Consider the following 19,484-nt stretch of genomic DNA (forward strand, 5'->3'; position numbering starts at 1 on the left):
TACTCACCCCCATGCTGTACCAACCCCGTAAGACCTTCGTTCATCTTCGGAACACAAATGAAGATATTTTTGATTAAATCTGAGAGCTGGATCACTGCTACATAGGCTGCCTAAGGGACTGACACTTGACGGCCCAGAAAGTCATTAAAGAAAATGTTTAAATGTTTCATGTGCCTACAGTGGCTCCACTATAAGTTTATCAAGCGACGAGAATACTTTTTGTGCGGAAAAAAAACTAAAATAACGACTTTATTCGACTATTCCATTGCTTCCTTGTGGGCCTGAGACGAGAGTTCAAGAGATTTCCAGGACGCATGCGCTAGAACTGACAATCTTCTTCTACTACACAGCGTGCGTCTTACAAGCAGAGGAAGACGCGTGCTGTACATAGTAGTAGAAGAAGAGTGTCACTTCTCGCGCATGCGTCCTGGAAATCTCTTGAACTCTCGTCTCAGGCCCACAAGGAAGCAATGGAATAGTCGAATAAAGTCGTTATTTTAGTTTTTTTTCCGCACAAAAAGTATTCTCGTCGCTTGATAAACTTATAGTGGAGCCACTGTAGGCACATGAAACATTTAAACATTTTCTTTAATGACTTTCTGGGCCGTCAAGTGTCAGTCCCTTAGGCAGCCTATGTAGCAGTGATCCAGCTCTCAGATTTAATCAAAAATATCTTCATTTGTGTTCCGAAGATGAACGAAGGTCTTACGGGGTTGGTACAGCATGGGGGTGAGTAATTAATGACTTAATTTTCATTTTTGGGTGAACTAACCCTTTAACGTTAATATGCAGTAGGAAAGTTGGCATATTCTAACGCACTATCGTCCGAATCTCGCGTAATTCTCGCCTACACTTTTATGATTCGTACATACTTTTCGCTCGCCTACTCTTTTTCCCATACTATTTAGTAGGGAAGAATGCGGTTTCGAACGCAGCCATGGTCAAGCCAGCCGCACATTTTTTTAGTACGCTATGCTAATTGTGCACTTACGGTATGGGTGCTGAAAGAGGCCAAAATAGATGTTGAGACTCTATTTTCTATCGTATTAGGACACAAATAATAAAATGTCATTATTATTATTTTTTTTAGGCCTATGAATGAATTATTACATAATTTATTATATTAAAGGTGCGTAGCGCAAGTCTCTGAGTTTTTGCAGAACTATGCCTCCCCTCTGGCGACAAGCGAATCTGCCTTACTGTCTTTGTCTTACGTGGAGTTTGCGTTGGGGTTGGGAATGAACTACAAGCCGGTGTCTTTGAATTCATCTTCTACTTTTGTCGAAATTTGACTAAAGTTTTTTCGCTCGAGTTGTCTTCGCTGATACGGAGAATGGCGGCGAATACACAAACCTGCCAGACATAGCCAGGAGAGCGTGAACCCGCATGACGTCACGCCCAGTCTCACGTTCCGGCCCGAATCCCTCTTATTTATTTTACTGTACAGGATTATAGAGGCAATCGCAGTGATCAGAGAAGGGCTTATTCACCCCATCAGGCAATTGTTTAAGCATGTATGGGTTAGAAAACGGGTATTTTTAACATGAAATGTTGCGCAATGCACCTTTAATGATAATTATACATCTTTTTTTTACAATTTTATTGTTCATTTTAATGTTTATATATATATTATACATTAATTATTATACTTTATTAATTAATGTTAATTAAATGTGATTTCAATGTTTGTCTTTGTATGTGTTCATTAATTATTACACATCATGTATCAATGTTTATTTATTACCTACATTTTTATGTTTATTTTCACTGTCTAGTGTCTAGCAGACTTTTGCGTTTTTACCCTTTAGACGGTGGAACGTTTTTAAGATTTCCACGCTAGAGGGTGGTTTCACTTTTTTGCGTTTTTAAGCCCCAAAAACGCAGTCTAAACGAAAGGCACATCTGATAAAATATTTTTACGTTTTCACCCGCGAGCGTTCTCGTGTAAGCAGTGCCTTTAAAACGCCTCTGGTGTTCATGCGCGTAATATACATGTCTGTGATTGGCTACAATGCTCCACGCGGAAACAACACAAGTTTCGTTTCATTTTTGAATAATATTGTGTCCTCCAGTGCCCGGACTCGACTGGACTCGGATGTTTTTCCGAGTCTAAAATGTCCGTGTCAAGTCCGTGTCAAGTCCGAGTACAAATTCATCCGAGTGCGTGACAAGTCCGAGTTCATTCAAAATTGGACTCGAGTTCGAGTTCCCCAACTCTACAGCTGATCCTCATCAATGGCCAGAGGAGCCGGTATTTAAGCAGAACCGGAGAGAAGAAGAGGAAAGAGACATTATTCTTCTCTCAAGGGAAATGTTGCCAGTCGCTGAGTGTTCCTCTTGTTGGTGTGTTTTAAGCTTAAATGTGGTGTTTCACAGCCTCACTCTATTGCTTATCTGCTGCATAGCTAACTTTCGCATGGCTGCACGTTAAAATTAATATTGACTTTATAATGAGGAGGAATCTTCTGTTTTTTGGCACATCTCTTATATCAGTCCTTGCCATTACCTACGGTGCTACTCTGTTTTATGAGTAGCCTATCATAAGTCTTTCTCTTCATCTGCCATCCATGTATATTCAACGGTTCAACTAAAGACTGGACTGGTTGGCTTTAATAAGCAGATATTACTGGCTCTGTCTTGCTCTTTATTCGGCTCATTTACGCACACTCTCTTTATTCCTGAGGTTACCACAATGAGTCGGTAACACTTTACAATTAGCCTTTGGAACGGCCATTTTGAAAACGCGAATGCCGTTGAGGGGTACACAAACCCGGAAGTTTGACTCCGACGCAGCAGCACCAGCAATGGAAACTCCAGTGTGGACCTCTATAACTCTAGTGTTGAACTGATAATCACTCTTTTGTGTGTTAAACACAATCTAATTAATACACAGACAACTTCATTATAGCTAAAAACAACAAATCAAAAAAAAAATATTATACTAGATTAGTGGATACCTCAGTAAAATTTAGTCTAGAAAAACTATAATTGTATAAAATCTGAACATTTAGTAAAAAAAAAAAAATTTAGTGGGGAACAAATAAGAGACATTGTGTAGCACTAAATCTGGTAAACCGTTACACATTGTTGTAAAATATACATTCATGAAAAATAAGATAACATCAATTTTATATATATATATATATATATATATATATATAGTTAAGACATTTAAATGTATAGCACAAAAAATCTTAGAGGAGTCGATTCCCCTCCTAACGCCTCGGAATCGATTCTTTTTGGAATCGATTCCCAGCCCTACATAAGAGACGGATAGATACATTATTTAAGGTTATTTCTATTCATTACGATATTGATATATGAACTGTTGTTGTCAAGTAAGCCCAGTTGCGAGCATGTGCATTCCTTAATGTCTTTTGTGATTGTTTTTGTGTTATTGATGTTTTATCCATGTCATAGTGGGAAATAACAGTATTGCCTTTCAGTGTAGCAGTTTTATAGGCTTTTATATCCTGACTCAAATAATGTGTTTCTAACAGCAAACACTCAGAATAAAGTGAGATGATCTGCTGATGATCCTGAATGGTTTGTTGAGTGAGTGTTGATAGTCTAAAGCTCATCAATATTAACAGATCTGCTGAAAACACTCTTTATTTCATGACAATAGTTCCTGTTTTCACCTCATTTAGTATGCTGATGCAGTGGCGTAGCCACGAGGGGGCCTGGGTGGGCCTAGGCCCCCTCATTTACATGTCCTCAGATTTCTGATTGTTAAAAAACTTAAAAAAACTTTAGGAGGCAAAATATTTTTTTTAGTGATTATGTGAATTACACTGCACAAACCAAAGTAATAGGCCTACTACCCACTGGATGAAGAAGGGTTTCCTCTCAGTCTCCACAGTACATAAAATATTCATTTTATTTTATTTTATTTTTCGTGTTCGCATTTATCAGACTGATCTCATGAAATGGCGTATGTATGACACGCCAATTCGTATTTTCATTTTTGGCGTGCTATCAACACGCATAATCGCTTTTCAGCGTGTTTATCAACGCCTTTGACTTAACGTTATATTACTGTATTATGTATATATAAATATATGACCTACCCCAACCCCGTCCCTAAACCTACCCGTCACTGGGGTTAATACCATTTATGAGTCTTCTCCTACCATCCTAGGAAAAGAAATATCGCTCCACAGATGTAGATATAGATTTTGCTTCGTTTCGCTCGGACATTTAACGGCGTACACATACACGCTGAATCACTCGGACATTTAATGGCGTAGACATACACGCAAAAGATTTCGGCGTGGACATACACGCGGATACCTCAAAATGCGTATAGATAACACGCCACTTGAATTGAAAGTGGCGTGTATGTTTACGCAAAGTCATGATGTCATGTTGTTTATAAGGAAAAAACAATGTTACGGACGTGTTCTCCGTTTCAGACGTGAGCGCTCTGAAAGCAGCACTAAAAGATGCTTTAAAACTTTCACAGAGACATCAAACAGAAAGCACAAAACCTTTCTTTAACCTGAATTTCGTTTTGTATTAATTGTATCTTAATTTTAATCAATGTTTCATCAACCAACTGCCTGGATTTAATAAATAAGAAGTAAATATAGCAGACGATAGATAATCAGAAACGGAGGCGCCGGCGCGTGAACTGGAGCTCGTCTCATAAATGAAGCGAAACTCAGCATATAAGGTTGCCTACTTGCCTCACATGTCTACTTTTAAACAGAACAATTCAGAAAGAAAGAAAACAGACTACAGACTGCTCTCTGCTTATGCAATCCTTATGAAATGTGCATTTCTCTCTGGCGCGTTCACTACTGAAGATCGCGAGTCACTCAGCATCGTCAACTTCATCTTAGCCGGCAAAGAAAACACTTTTTTATTAATAAACAATTACATTTACATTTACATTTACATTTATTCATTTAGCGGACGCTTTTATCCAAAGCGACTTACAATTGCTATATATGTCAGAGGTCGCACGCCTCTGGAGCAACTAGGGGTTAAGTGTCTTGCTCAGGGACACATTGGTGTCTCACAGTGGATTCGAACCCGGGTCTCTCACACCAAAGGCATGTGTCTTATCCACTGCGCCATCACCACCCCATTAAAATATATAATTAAATAATTAAAATATCTCCTTGCTATTTTCTACATATTCATAATCATTACTTTTGCCTGTTCTTTGTGACAGCTTTTAGGCGCTGAATTGGCAGCGCCACCCTTAGGCTACATGTTACATGAGTCGCCACCGCATCACCGCACCCACCAGAATAGGTATATAAAAATCTGGCTATATATACAGTGAGGAAAATAACTATTTGAACACCCTGCTATTTTGCAAGTTCTCCCACTTGGAAATCATGGAGGGGTCTGAAATTGTCATCGTAGGTGCATGTCCACTGTGAGAGACAAAAATATCCAGAAATCACAATATATGATTTTTTAACTATTTATTTGTATGATACAGCTGCAAATAAGTATTTGAACACCTGTCTATCAGCTAGAATTCTGACCCTCAAAGACCTGTTAGTCTGCCTTTAAAATGTCCACCTCCACTCCATTTATTATCCTAAATTAGATGCACCTGTTTGAGGTCGTTAGCTGCATAAAGACACCTGTCCACCCCAAGGGCAACATGACATCATGACTTTGAGTAAACATACACGCCACTTTCAAGTCAAGTGGCGTGTTATCTACACGCATTTTGAGCTATCCACGTGTATGTCCACGCCGAAATCTTTTGCGTGTATGTCTACGCCATTAAACGTCCGAGTGATTCCGCGTGTATGTGTACGCCGTTAAATGTCCGAGCGAAACGAAGCAAAATCTAGATCTACATCTGTGGAGCGATATTTCTTTTCCTAGGATGGTAGGAGAAGACTCATAAATGGTATTAACCCCAGTGACGGGTAGGTTTAGGGACGGGGTTGGGGTAGGTCATATATTTATATATACATAATACAGTAATATAAAGTTAAGTCAAAGGCGTTGATAAACACGCTGAAAAGCGATTATGCGTGTTGATAGCACGCCAAAAATGGAAATACGAATTGGCGTGTCATACATACGCCATTTCATGAGATCAGTCTGCCAAGGGGGTAATCCATCGACCGGAAGTTGAAGCCGGCCGGGTGCCGCCATGTTGTAGCAGAACTTCACTTGCGTTAGCATTTCCATTGACTCCCATTCATTTTTGCGTCACTTTGACAGCGAATAACTTTACATCTGAGGCGTTTAAAGACTCCATTTGTCCATTATTTATTTCTAAAGAAACACGAAAATGTATAAAGGGCTCCATTACCTTCTATGTTACACTATGGCCCCGTAGAAACAGATTTAGTAAAAATAGGCTAACGATTGCGTCATAACCACTCGACTCTCTGTCGCGCTGTACAGAAGTTACCGTACAGACAGGAGGAGAAGCTCGCAGGCAATCGGGGGGACGTCCCGTCAAGGGAGAAGCCCATAGATAATGAGTCCATAAAAGCAACGGAATTCTTACTCCTGCTCACTCACGCCAAAGAACTCTTTGCTCAAGTTCCCCGTCTCTGCAAGATTAACATTGGCAGTTTTCACGCACAGCTACTAGAAGATTAACGTCTGTCAGACAGGTTGCTCACGTCATCAAGCTTAGTTTGAGTCGGTCTGAGTCTGCGCGTCAGGAACGGAAGTTCTCAAAAATCGCTAAAAGTGGGCTTCAACTGTCTCAACTGAGTTCCAATGAGATCGCTCTGTCCATTTCTTTTACTGTCTATGGTCCACCCCATACAATCAGTAAGAATCCAACTACTAACATGGCCAAGACCAAAGAGCTGTCCAAAGACACTAGAGACAAAATTGTACACCTCCACAAGGCTGGAAAGGGCTACGGGGAAATTGCCAAGCAGTTGGTGAAAAAAGGTCCACTGTTGGAGCAATCATTAGAAAATGGAAGAAGCTAAACATGACTGTCAATCTCCCTCGGACTGGGGCTCCATGCAAGATCTCACCTCGTGGGGTCTCAATGATCCTAAGAAAGGTGAGAAATCAGCCCAGAACTACACGGGAGGAGCTGGTCAATGACCTGAAAAGAGCTGGGACCACCGTTTCCAGGGTTACTGTTGGTAATACACTAAGACGTCATGGTTTGAAATCATGCATGGCACGGAAGGTTCCCCTGCTTAAACCAGCACATGTCAAGGCCCGTCTTAAGTTTGCCAATGACCATTTGGATGATCCAGAGGAGTCATGGGAGAAAGTCATGTGGTCAGATGAGACCAAAATACAACTTTTTGGTCATAATTCCACTCGCCGTCTTTGGAGGAAGAAGAATGATGAGTACCATCCCAAGAACACCATCCCTACTGTGAAGCATGGGGGTGGTAGCATCATGCTTTGGGGGTGTTTTTCTGCACATGGGACAGGGCGACTGCACTGTATTAAGGAGAGGATGACTGGGGCCATGTATTGCGAGATTTTGGGAACAACCTCCTTCCCTCAGTTAGAGCATTGAAGATGGGTCGAGGCTGGTTCTTCCAACATGACAATGACCCGAAGCACACAGCCAGGATAACCAAGGAGTGGCTCTGTAAGAAGCATATCAAGGTTCTGGCGTGGCCTAGCCAGTCTCCAGACCTAAACCCAATAGAGAATCTTTGGAGGGAGCTCAAACTCTGTGTTTCTCAGCGACAGCCCAGAAACCTGACTGATCTAGAGAAGATCTGTGTGGAGGAGTGGGCCAAAATCCCTCCTGCAGTGTGTGCAAACCTGGTGAAAAACTACAGGAAACGTTTGACCTCTGTAATTGCAAACAAAGGCTACTGTACCAAATATTAACATTGATTTTCTCAGGTGTTCAAATACTTATTTGCAGCTGTATCATACAAATAAATAGGTCTACAGGCCAGTGAGCGTGCCTGTAATCGCATGTCTGCCTTCATCGAGACTTCCTCCATTCTCTGTCCTCCCTCCAGGCAGATCGCCAAGAAGGTAGAGCACATGTTCATTTACTCATCCGTGCACTCTCCTGTTTATTCATTCCTTCATTTATGTACTCACCCATTCATTGAGCCACTTTATCTTGTACTTTATTTTATTTCAATGTTGTGATCCTGCCTTTATTGTGTGTGTGGTTCAGAAAATCATGTTTTGTAAAAATGCTCTCTGCGTTCAGTTACTTCATGAAGAGTTGGCTCTCCAGTGGGTGGTGAGCACCAGTACCGTGAGAGAGGCGTCTCTGCAGCAGGCCTGGTTTTTCTTCCAGCTCATGGTCAGTCAACCTCCAACCTTGCACATTATTTACATCAATAACTCAAGTCAAGTCACGTTTATTTAAATAGTGCTTTATACAACACAGATTGTTAAAAAATGATACATTATGATTTCTGTATTTTTTTTTTTTTGATTATGTCTCTCACAGTGGACATGCACCTACGATGACAATTTCAGACCCCTCCATGATTTCTAAGTGGGAGAACTTGCAAAATAGCAGGGTGTTCAAATACTTATTTTCTTCACTGTATATATATATATATATATAGACTATATATATATATATATATATATATATATATATATATATATATATATATATATATATAACAGTAGCAGAGCATGAAAAACTTCATGCTCTGCCACTGTTCGGACGCTCGTGCTTACCGCTCCGCGCTTTGCTCTATCGCTTTTATATTTTTATATTTTATATTTGATCTCCTTTTATCACCTAATTTTAACTTCAGCTAATCAGCACAGTGCTCAAACGCTTGGATTACTACAAAAAAGCAGAATTCTTTTATTCAACCAGCCTCCCACTGCTTACATTCCGGGGAAGAGAAAACACAACTGCCTACATTCTAAAGGATAAGAGAAAATGCCTCTTCTGGAATCTACTTGCTGCACTAACTGCCAGAGACTTTTACAAAGGATTGTAGTTCTTGAAACAAAGTTACTTGTGGGACCACCAAACCAGACGGAACACACAACAGAGCTTCATTATGGACGCCCTCAGCATACAGCCGGTGAGTCCCATGAATCTAGTCCTCCTCGACAGGCCATACTGAGTGTAGAGAAACAAGCCGACCGACTTACAAATCGATGGCAAAAATAGGGAGCGAGACCCAAAGGCACTCGAGACATCAGATTGTCACGACCATCACATATTGCCGCAGTAGCCTCCTCTACCCCAGATACGGCTTTGATAAGGATTGCAAACACTGGTCTCCTACCACCGCCTATACATCTTGAGAACAGATTTGAAGTATTAATGAATGAGGAATCCCTGAATGTGATGAATGTGATCGAACACAGACTGAACCAGCCAGTAGCTAACACTGCTAACTGGCACTCAAGGTCGAGCAGACAGCGGCACTCAGCTCAGAGCGCAGCCGAGCCCAGGACTCTGATAGTGGGGGACTCCATAATCAGAAACATTATTAGCAGGGACACAACTACGTGCTGCCTTCCACAAGCAACGACTTCTGATGTAAACAGGGAACTTGAGAACGTTCTGATGAAACATAAGACTGCAAATCGACTCATCATTCATGTGGGGAAAAATGATATTCATAAAGAGCAGTCAGAACTCCTTAAGAAGGATTTCAATGAACTTTTTGAAACACTTATAAGACTGAAAGTACAAACATTCATCAGTGGACCACTACCAGCAAGAGGAACAAACAGGTTTTCACGGCTGCTTGGGCTCAACACATGGCTGCAAAAAACCTGCAATATAAAAGGAGTAAACTTCATTGACAACTTCAATCTTTTCTGGAGTCAGAGGCAACTGTTTCAACAGGATGGCCACCACCCAAACAAACTTGGTTCAAGAGTGCTAAAGGACAATATCTACTTCTCCCTCAATCATTCTTCTGCAGTGTGTGCCAATCCACTCAACCTGAATGGCACACACACACCTTCAGCACGTGGATGGACATGCGGTTGACATATCACACAAGGACAATGATAACACCACTCAGCCAAAACAGCCACTGCTCACGGACACAATCTCAGCTGAGCCCTGCCCACAGAGCTCACCACAGACAGACTGTGACATACTAGAACTGCTCCAAGTTTCAGCTCCCAAGGACGACTTGTTAGAAAACCAGGACAGCATTTTACAGCCTCCAATAACACCAGAGAAACAGCCCCCTCCAGCCTCTACCCTCTCACCAGACACGTTATCCCTATCTCCAGCATCTCCACAGCATCTTCTGTGCTTCTCAGAGAAAATGGAAAAACTGGTGTTTGCTGGAACCAAACTATCTGCAAGCCCCCAGACATCAACCAAAAAACGGCAGGCCCCAAAACCACGAAAGCCTGCGGGCCCAGCTCGCTCTCCGCTTGTGAGAGCTCTTCGGCCTCTGCAAAAACGCCAGGGCTCACACCCTCCTCCATCGGCTCGAGGTGAACCAAAAACAACTGATACCAGCTCTCAGTGATATGTGCCGGGTGCCCGCTATGATAACAGTAACTTTCTCAAATGTTTACAGAACAAGCGGGAACCCAGTGGGCCTGTATCTTTCTCTATTGCTGTTCGATTACATGATAGAAAGTCTAAGGCCTTCAAAAGCCGTACAGCAAACCCATCTAATCTGGTGCCTATTACACGCCAAACTAAGACAAAAGTAACAAAAAGTAAGACTGTTAAGTTAGCACTATTAAACATCCGCTCACTTAAAAATAAATCACTTCTAGTCAATGACTTAATAACCACATACAACCTGGATTTTATGCTTCTAAATGAAACTTGGCTAGAAGACAGCTGCAGTTCAACAGTCCTCAATGAAACAGCCCCTCCTAACTTTACTTTTATGAGTGTCTGCAGAGCGGGTAAGAGAGGTGGAGGAGTAGCTGCTCTTTTTAAAGATGTCTATCAATGTAAGCAAACATCATTTGGTAACTACCCCTCTTTTGAATATCTGGGTATTGTGTTAAAAGGTGCCCCACGCATTTTACTTATCATTATTTACAGGCCTCCAAAATACTCTCCAGCCTTTGCTGAGGACTTTACAGAACTGTTATCAACAATTTCCTCAGAGTTTGACTGTTTTGCTATTACTGGAGATTTTAACATTCACATAGATAATGATACAAATATGGCAAAAGAAATCAAAACTGTTTTAAAAACGTTTGATCTGACTCAGCATGTACATGGTCCCACACACAATCGTGGACACACTCTAGATGTACTTATCAGTAAGGGTTTAAACATCTCATCGATTGTTATTAAGGATGTAGCACTGTCTGATCATTTCTGTATTTTCTTTGATATATTGATCTCTCCTGCCATTGAAACTAGATCTGTGTCTGTCAAGAAGAGATGCTTAAAGGAGAACACTAGTGTGCTATTTATGAAGGCCATATCTTTAAAACCAAGCATATCTGCTGACTCTGTTGATTTTCTCCTTGATTCTTTTAACTCAAAGGTTAAAGGTGTAATAGATTATTTTGCTCCTGTGAAAGTCAGGAAGAGTGGTAGACAAAAAGCACCTTGGAGAAACTCAACAGCTGTGCAAAATATGAAATGAACATGCAGAAAAACAGAGCGCATGTGGCGGAAGACAAAACTTGTAGTCCATTATAACATCTACAAAGACAGCATCCAGGCTTTTAATATTGAACTAGGCAAAGCTAGACAGACTTTCTTCTCAAATATTATAAACAGCAACTTATACAACACACGCACTCTTTTTGCTACTGTAGAGAGACTGACAAACCCCCCAAGCCAGATTCCCAGTGAAATGCTCTCAGACAGCAAGTGCAGTGAGTTTGCTTTTTTCTTCTCTGAGAAAATTAATACTATCAGAAAGGTGATCAGCACATCATTGAGCTGCACTGGGGTCAGACAGATCAGACCACAACCTGAGAATGTAGTTACTATGTCTGTTTTCGAAGAAATTGATGGCAACATTTTGGAAGAAACCGTACAGCACCTTAAAACATCAACCTGCGCCCTTGACGCACTTCCCACATCTTTCCTCAAAAGTGTGTTAAACAGTTTAGAAGCAGATCTCCTAAAAGTGGTTAATGCCTCACTTCTCTCTGGTAGTTTTCCAAACTCCCTGAAAACTGCAGTTGTCAAGCCCCTCCTGAAAAAGAGCAATCTGGATAAGACTATATTAAGCAACTATAGACCGATCTCAAATCTTCCTTTTATAGGCAAGATCATTGAAAAAGTTGTCTTCAATCAGCTGAACAAATTCTTAATCTCGAATGGATACTTTGACAATTTTCAATCTGGTTTCCGATCGCATCACGGCACAGAGACAGCTCTCATAAAGATAATTAACGATATTCGCTTAAATACTGATACAGGGAAATTATCAGTGCTGGTACTACTCGACCTCAGTGCTGCATTTGACACTGTCGATCACGACATACTTCTTGACAGGCTGGAAAACTGGGTGGGGCTTTCTGGGATAGTCCTAAAATGGTTCAGATCGTACTTAGAAGAGAGAGGTTATTATGTGAGTATAGGAGACCATAAGTCTGAGTGGACGTCCATGACATGCGGAGTCCCTCAAGGCTCAATTCTTGCACCACTCCTATTCAACCTATATATGCTCCCAATGAGCCAAATAATGAGAAAGAACCGAATCTCTTACCACAGCTATGCAGACGACACACAGCTCTACTTAGCCCTATCGCCTAACGACTACAGCCCCATTGACTCCCTGTGCCAATGCATTGATGAAGTCAACAGTTGGATGTGCCAAAACTTTCTTCAGTTAAACAAAGACAAAACTGAAGTCATTGCGTTTGGAAGCAAAGATGAAGTTCTCAAGGTGAATGCATACCTTGACGCTAGGGGTCTAACAACTAAAAATCAAGCCAGGAATCTTGGTGTGTCTCTAGAGTCAGACCTTAGTTTCAGTAGTCATGTCAAAGCAATAACTAAATCAGCATACTATCATCTGAAAAATATTGCAAGAATTAGATGCTTTATTTCCAATCAAGACTTAGAGAAACTTGTGCATGCTTTCATCACCAGCAGGGTGGATTATTGTAATGGACTCCTCACTGGCCTTCCTAAAAAGACCATAAGACAGTTGCAGCTCATACAGAACGCTGCTGCCAGGATTCTGAGCAGAACCAGAAAATATGAACATATCACACCAGTCCTCAGGTCTTTACACTGGCTCCCAGTTACATTTAGGATTGACTTTAAAGTATTATTACTGGTATATAAATCATTTAATGGGCTAGGACCTCAATATATTGCAGATATGCTCACTGAATATAAACCCAACAGATCACTCAGATCATTAGGATCACATCAGCTAGAAATACCAAGGGTTCACTCTAAGCAAGGAGAGTCTGCTTTTAGCTATTATGCCAGCCGCAGCTGGAACCAGCTTCCAGAGGAGATCAGATGTGCTCCTACAGTAGTCACTTTCAAATCCAGACTCAAAACACATCTGTTTAGCTGTGCATTTACTGAATGAGCACTGTGCCACTGTTCGTCCGACTGTTTTTACTGTACTTTATTTTTTATTCTAAACTGTTTTAATTATTCTTATTTGTTTTGATTATTTTAATTTCTTCTATGTGAAGCACTTTGAATTACCATTGTGTATGAAATGTGCTATATTAATAAACTTGCCTTGCCTTGCCTTGCCTATGTTGCCCCCTCAATTAAAGACGGGACCCTCCAAAAAATTATATTCTGGCTACGCCCCTGTGCTGATGTCTTCAGATCTCCTGTAAATTGTCACTTAAAGCTCATTTCATTGGTGTCAACAGACTGAGGGGATTTGTTGGCTATCATATGTACGTTTATTTCTGTTTATTTTAATTGTTTTTCTTACCGTTATTTATATTTTGAAGAATTTAAATTATTTATATTCTTTTCTATATTTCTAGATACCTGCATTTTAATGAAGAAGCAGAATAATGTTAGGATTAGCAATAAAGATAATTAATGAATTGGCATCAGTTACTGTACGATGAATGACATAAATGCTTTGAAGTGTCATTTATTATAAAAACAAACTCAGTAATTTTTATTTTTTATTTCGGCAGATCAGCAGCTCCGAATTCATCATCAGTGTAGCTCCTCCCACTGCAATCACATCATCAGTGAATGTCCTCTTACTGTAATCCATCATCAGTGAAGCTCCTCCCACTGCACATACATCATCAGTGAAGCTCCTCCCACTGCAATCACATAATCAGTGAAGCTCCTCCTACTGTAATTCCCCAATAAATGCTGTAAATTCCCATCAGCTACAAGTGAAGAAGAGCATCAGAGCATCAGGAAGAGCTGAAATCTGCCAAGACTGAGTTTATTAAAGAGGACAGTGAGAACATGAGTGATCCAGAACCCTGCAGAATGAAACACACTGAAGATCCTGAAGAACAAAGAGGTTGGTGTTTATTCTTCATTCATTCATGATGCTGAAGAACATTCATGTTAGAAACATTCAAGCACTTCATCACATTTAGATAAACAGTTAAACTATGAAATGGTACAGAATGTTCTGGGTTTTTTTAACAAATGGCCAGTAAAGGGAGGTTTCATATTGTCAACATCAGGTCAAACTAAATCTAAATATTCTAACTGTTTTATTTTACATTTATTTGATATATGGTTTACAATTTCTAACAATTTTACCAGAATTTTGACCTAAATTTTGCGCGTATTTTTACAAACATAATAATTATTCCAAAATGTAAAAATGTGCAATCTACTCTGCTTTACTGCAAACATTTGTGTTCTTTCCTGCAGTGAAATTCACTTGATCTTGTTTCTTTTGTACCACTTTCACATGCATGTGAAGTCAACGGAAGAAGTTCAGTGTGAACGGCCCTTAATTAAAACGATTTAGTAGTTTTTAACATAATTAAATATCAATCTAAAAGTTGGTGTTAAAATATGGCAGTATTGTGTATTTTTATGTTCATATGCAGGGGTGCACATAACTGGTACGCAGGTACGCATGCGCGACATAAATCAGAAATGCGTAATGCCACTTGTGTTATTACGCGCCTTTGCGTACTTAAAGGGTAACTGTCGCCAAAATGCAACCTAGGGTCTTTTTGTTAATCTACCCGAGGCAAACTTTCATTTAAAAGCATAATTAGAATGGAAACGCCACTTTTAAGTTTGACCGTATTTTCGTTTTCGGTCAAATTGCCTTTTGAATGGGAGAGCTAGGGGCACGTATATGATAGCATCAAAATCGCTATTTTTAAAACACTAAGAAGGCTCGACACAACATGAAACTTTGCTGGAAGTATCACCAGGGGCTCTACACATGAATTCGAGCATTGAGAACATTGTTTGTGTACACAGTTTTCTAAAAAGAAAGATAGTGAACAACTCACTGTAGCTGTGTCCGCCGGAACAGTAACACCCGCATTTTGTCAGTCAAAAATAGTCGATCTCCGAATGCGAACTGAACTGACTCTGAATTTTAGTATTGTTTCTTATATGAGGATCCTTTTTCAAATACAAGGTCAATATTGTTTTTCACTTACGACAAAACAACAAATTATCCGTGAATTTATATGGAACTAAGCTTTAGGAGCTTTCCATCTTTACTCTCCTCCCTGTTAAGTTGCATTCGGAGATCGACTATTTTTGACTGACAAAATACCGGCTGACACAGCTATAGTGAGTTGTTCAAAATCCTCACCATGAAGTCTAATGAACTACACAATCAAATTGCACTTCAAATTAAATTTTTCCAAAGATGTTTTCTGTCATTTTAGGTCGTTTTTTTCACGCTAATGTAAATTTAAGTGTTCGTTTTTTAAAATAAGTTCGGTCTTTAGTTAGTTATTTGATGCTATAAAAACGGGAATGTGATGTCATGATTGACAGCTGTGATTGACAGCTTCTACACTGAGGAGGACTGCACTTATTAAGACCACGCTACATATGGGGTGAGTACCAAACACCATCTCCTGGTACTCACCTGAGTAACTCACTGAAAAAGTTATGTGCACCCCTGTTCATATGTTAGATTAGTGTGTCATTGACCAAACATATTTAATAGTTCTCACTACAGAAACATGGGATTTGTGCCTATAATGTTTTTTTTTTAAATAACTGGAAGATCAGTGTAACTCATTCTTGGTAAGTTTCAGGGACGTATAATTAATTTATAACAAAACAAAAAATATTGTATTATTTTATAGCAGTTGTCTGTTACATCTGGGATAATTGTAATCTCCATTCACTCCATATTTCTCTCTTTGAATTATTTTGATTATTTAGAACATTTTAAAATGAGAGTTTTTCTTTCATGTCAGACCCGATGGAGGAGAGCGAGAAGAGAGAAGAACTGAGTGAAGTGGAGGAGGAAAATCATGAAGTGGAGGAGGAACATCATGAAGTGGAGGAGGAGAGTGAAGAACTGAGTGAAGTGAAGGAGGAGAGAGAAGAACTGAGTGAAGTGAAGGAGGAGAGTGAAGAACTGAGTGAAGTGAAGGAGGAGAGAGAAGAACTGAGTGAAGTGAAGGAGGAGAGAGAAGAACTGAGTGAAGTGAAGGAGGAGAGAGAAGAACTGAGTGAAGTGAAGGAGGAACATCATGTCCTACCTGGAGAAAAACCTTTGAGTCGCTCAAAGACTAAAAATACATTTTTAAAGAAAAGAAGAGCCAAGAAATCTTTAAACTGCACTCAGTGTGGAAAGAGTTTCACAACCAAACAACGTCTTGAGATTCACAAGAGAGTTCATACAGGCGAGAAGCCGTTCACCTGCACTCAGTGTGGAAAGAGTTTCACAAGCAAACAAAATCTTGTTGTTCACATGAGAGTTCACACAGGCGAGAAGCCGTTCTCCTGTGATCAGTGTTGGAAGAGTTTCACACAATCATCACACCTTGAAAGTCACATGATGATCCACACCGGAGAGAAGCTGTTCACATGTGATCAATGTGGCAAATCATTTCTTAGGGCATCAGAGCTGAAGATACACCTGGCAGTTCATACGAAGGAGAAGCCGCATTCATGTTCTGTGTGTGGAAATAGTTTTTCACTGCTGCCATATTTACATAGACATGAGAAAATTCATACTGGTGTGAGAGAGTACATGTGCTTTGAGTGTGGGAAGACTTTTAGAACAGCTGAGAAATTAAAAGTGCACCAGAGAATTCACACTGGAGAAAAACCTTACAAGTGTTCACACTGTGACAAGAGATTCAGTCGTTCATCACATCTGAAAACACATAAGATGATCCACACTGGAGAAAAACCTTACAAGTGTTCACACTGCAACAAGAAATTCAATCAGTCTGCCAATCTGAAAACACATGAGAGGATCCACACTGGAGAGAAGCCGCACACGTGTGATCAGTGTGGAACAAGTTTCTCTTTTAAAACTCAACTGAAGATACACATGAAGATCCATGTGTAACCCCTTCACTGATTCGTTCTTTCGACCCTCCCGGACAGGACCACACAGAGACGAAGGCAAGACGAACGAACACCCATCACGTGTTTACTGGGAATATGTGAAATGACCCCTTCCTGTTCGCCGGAGTGATGAGATAGTTAGTAGATTGTGTTCACTCAATGTCTAGTTGTCTAAGTGGTGTCCGCTTAATAATGTAGAATTCATAGACAATTGGAAAAGTTTTTGGGGCAAGCCTGATCTGTTGAAAAGAGATGGTATTCATCCCTCCTGGGCTGGTGCTGCTCTTCTTTCTAGTAATTTGGCTCATCGTCTTAGAGCTAAAACATGACAATCTGGGGCTCAGGTCAGGAAGCAGACATACTGGCTAAACCGACCGTCTGCTAGCGGCATTGCGTCACTGAGGTCAGATAAATCCCATCACACAGAGCCTCTTTCACCTAGATATCATCATATAAAGACTGTGTCTGTTCCCCGAATTTGGAAATCCAAAAAAACGTCTGGTTAAAAATGTACTTGATGTTCAACAAATAAAAAAACAGATATGATACAGATGAGCAAATGATAAAGCTTGGGTTGTTGAATATTCAATCCCTTATTCAAAATCGCTCATAGTTAATGATATGATTTCAGATTATAATCTTGATATGCTGTGTTTGACAGAAACCTGGCTAAAACCAAACGACTACATTACTTTAAATGAGTCCACCCCACAAGATTACTGTTATAAACATGAGCCTCGTTCGAAAGGCAAAGGGGGAGGTGTTGCTGTAATTTATAGTAATATTTTAAAAACCACTAAGAAATCTAGTTTTAAATATACTTCTTTTGAAGTGTTGGTGCTTAATGTAAAAATATATAGTGTAAACAATAAATCAAATTTGAGAATTCTGCTGGCTATTGTGTACAGGCCACCAGGGCACCATAAATATTTTTTCAAAGAATTTGCGGACTTTCTATCGGAATTAGTAATGGCTGCAGATAAAGTACTAATTGTTGGTGATTTTAATATACGGGTGATTCTTAGACTATGGGCACTTTCATGTACTTTGGTCATATTTTTAAAAATACATATAATTTTGGACATATTCCTCTTTCTTTGTTAAACTAACAATAAAACTACCTTAACTTTTTACTACCTTTCTATTATGATTTTTTCATACTTTTTAACCTAACTATAGTGTTGTGGTGGAAATGACACCAATACTGTGCGACAGCTATATTTTGTAATAAAAGTAATATTGATAGTGGTCTCACATTAAATACAATAATGTATTTTAATAATTTCACTAGTGCTTAATTTAGGAATATTAATAGTTACCAAATAAGTCATATTTTTAAACTGTATTTTCATTGTTGAAGTTAAAAGGTCTGGGTGTGCGACAAGGAGAAAACAGTGATTTTGACACCTGTAATGTCGCTTTAAAAAGTTTGTGTGAATGATTGTTTAGATGGTTTCTATGGAAATGGTCAGTGACATCAGAGCACATGTTTGATATGGAGGCAATTTAAATTTTCATCAAGTACAAAAGAAGAAAAATCAAGGTAAATATTGCTTGAGCAGTTAATATATTTATTCTACGTCATTTCCAAACATGCTGTACCTTCAAGGGTGTTTTTAAAAAGTAAATTTATTTAAGTTAAATAAGAGTATTTTGCATACATGAATTGCTAAGTATTAATTAAAAGCTAATCAGTGAAGCTATCTTCCATTTTTTCACAAAAAAACTACAGAAATGTCACTTCCACCACAGTCATATCCACCACACTGCCCTCTGTGGTGGAAAAAATGACATTTATGGTTAAAAAGTACCATCATCCAAGCTGAAGTCTCCGAGGTAGTCAAGAAACTCCTCTGTGGCAAGGCAATGGGGGTGGATGAGATATACCCTGAGGACCTCAAGTCTCTGGATATTGTGGGCTGTCTTGGCTGACACGCCTCTGCAGCATCACATGGCGGTCGGGGACAGTACCTCTGGACTGGCAGACCGGGGTGGTGGCCCCTCTTTTCAAGAAGGGGAACCAGAGGGTGTGTTCCAACTACAGGGGGATGTATGGATGTAAAGTCTATGCCAGGGTACTGGAGATGAGAATACGGCCTATTGTAGAACCTCTGATTCAGGAGGAACAGTGCAGTTTTCGTCCCGGTTGTGAAACACT

The 19,484-nt window shown here is 39.9% G+C and overlaps 1 protein-coding gene across 3 annotated transcripts in view; it reads left to right on the forward strand.

Annotated features, from left to right (window-relative positions):
- LOC130102555 (gastrula zinc finger protein XlCGF57.1-like) overlaps positions 1-19,484 on the forward strand; it is a 192,232-nt gene that overhangs the window by 2,837 nt on the left and 169,911 nt on the right. The window contains exon 1 of one of the 3 annotated variants that reach the window (XM_056268506.1): positions 14,112-14,330. The exons of the other annotated variants lie outside the window; for them this stretch is intronic. The gene's annotated coding sequence lies outside the window, so the exon portion shown is untranslated. Of the gene's footprint in view, positions 1-14,111; positions 14,331-19,484 lie in introns of those variants that run through there. 3 annotated transcript variants of the gene reach the window in all.

Source organism: Rhinichthys klamathensis, unplaced genomic scaffold, assembly GCF_029890125.1.
Source record: "Rhinichthys klamathensis goyatoka isolate OS25496 unplaced genomic scaffold, OSU_Roscu_1.1 h1tg000274l_1, whole genome shotgun sequence".
Classification (NCBI taxonomy): domain Eukaryota; kingdom Metazoa; phylum Chordata; class Actinopteri; order Cypriniformes; family Leuciscidae; genus Rhinichthys; species Rhinichthys klamathensis.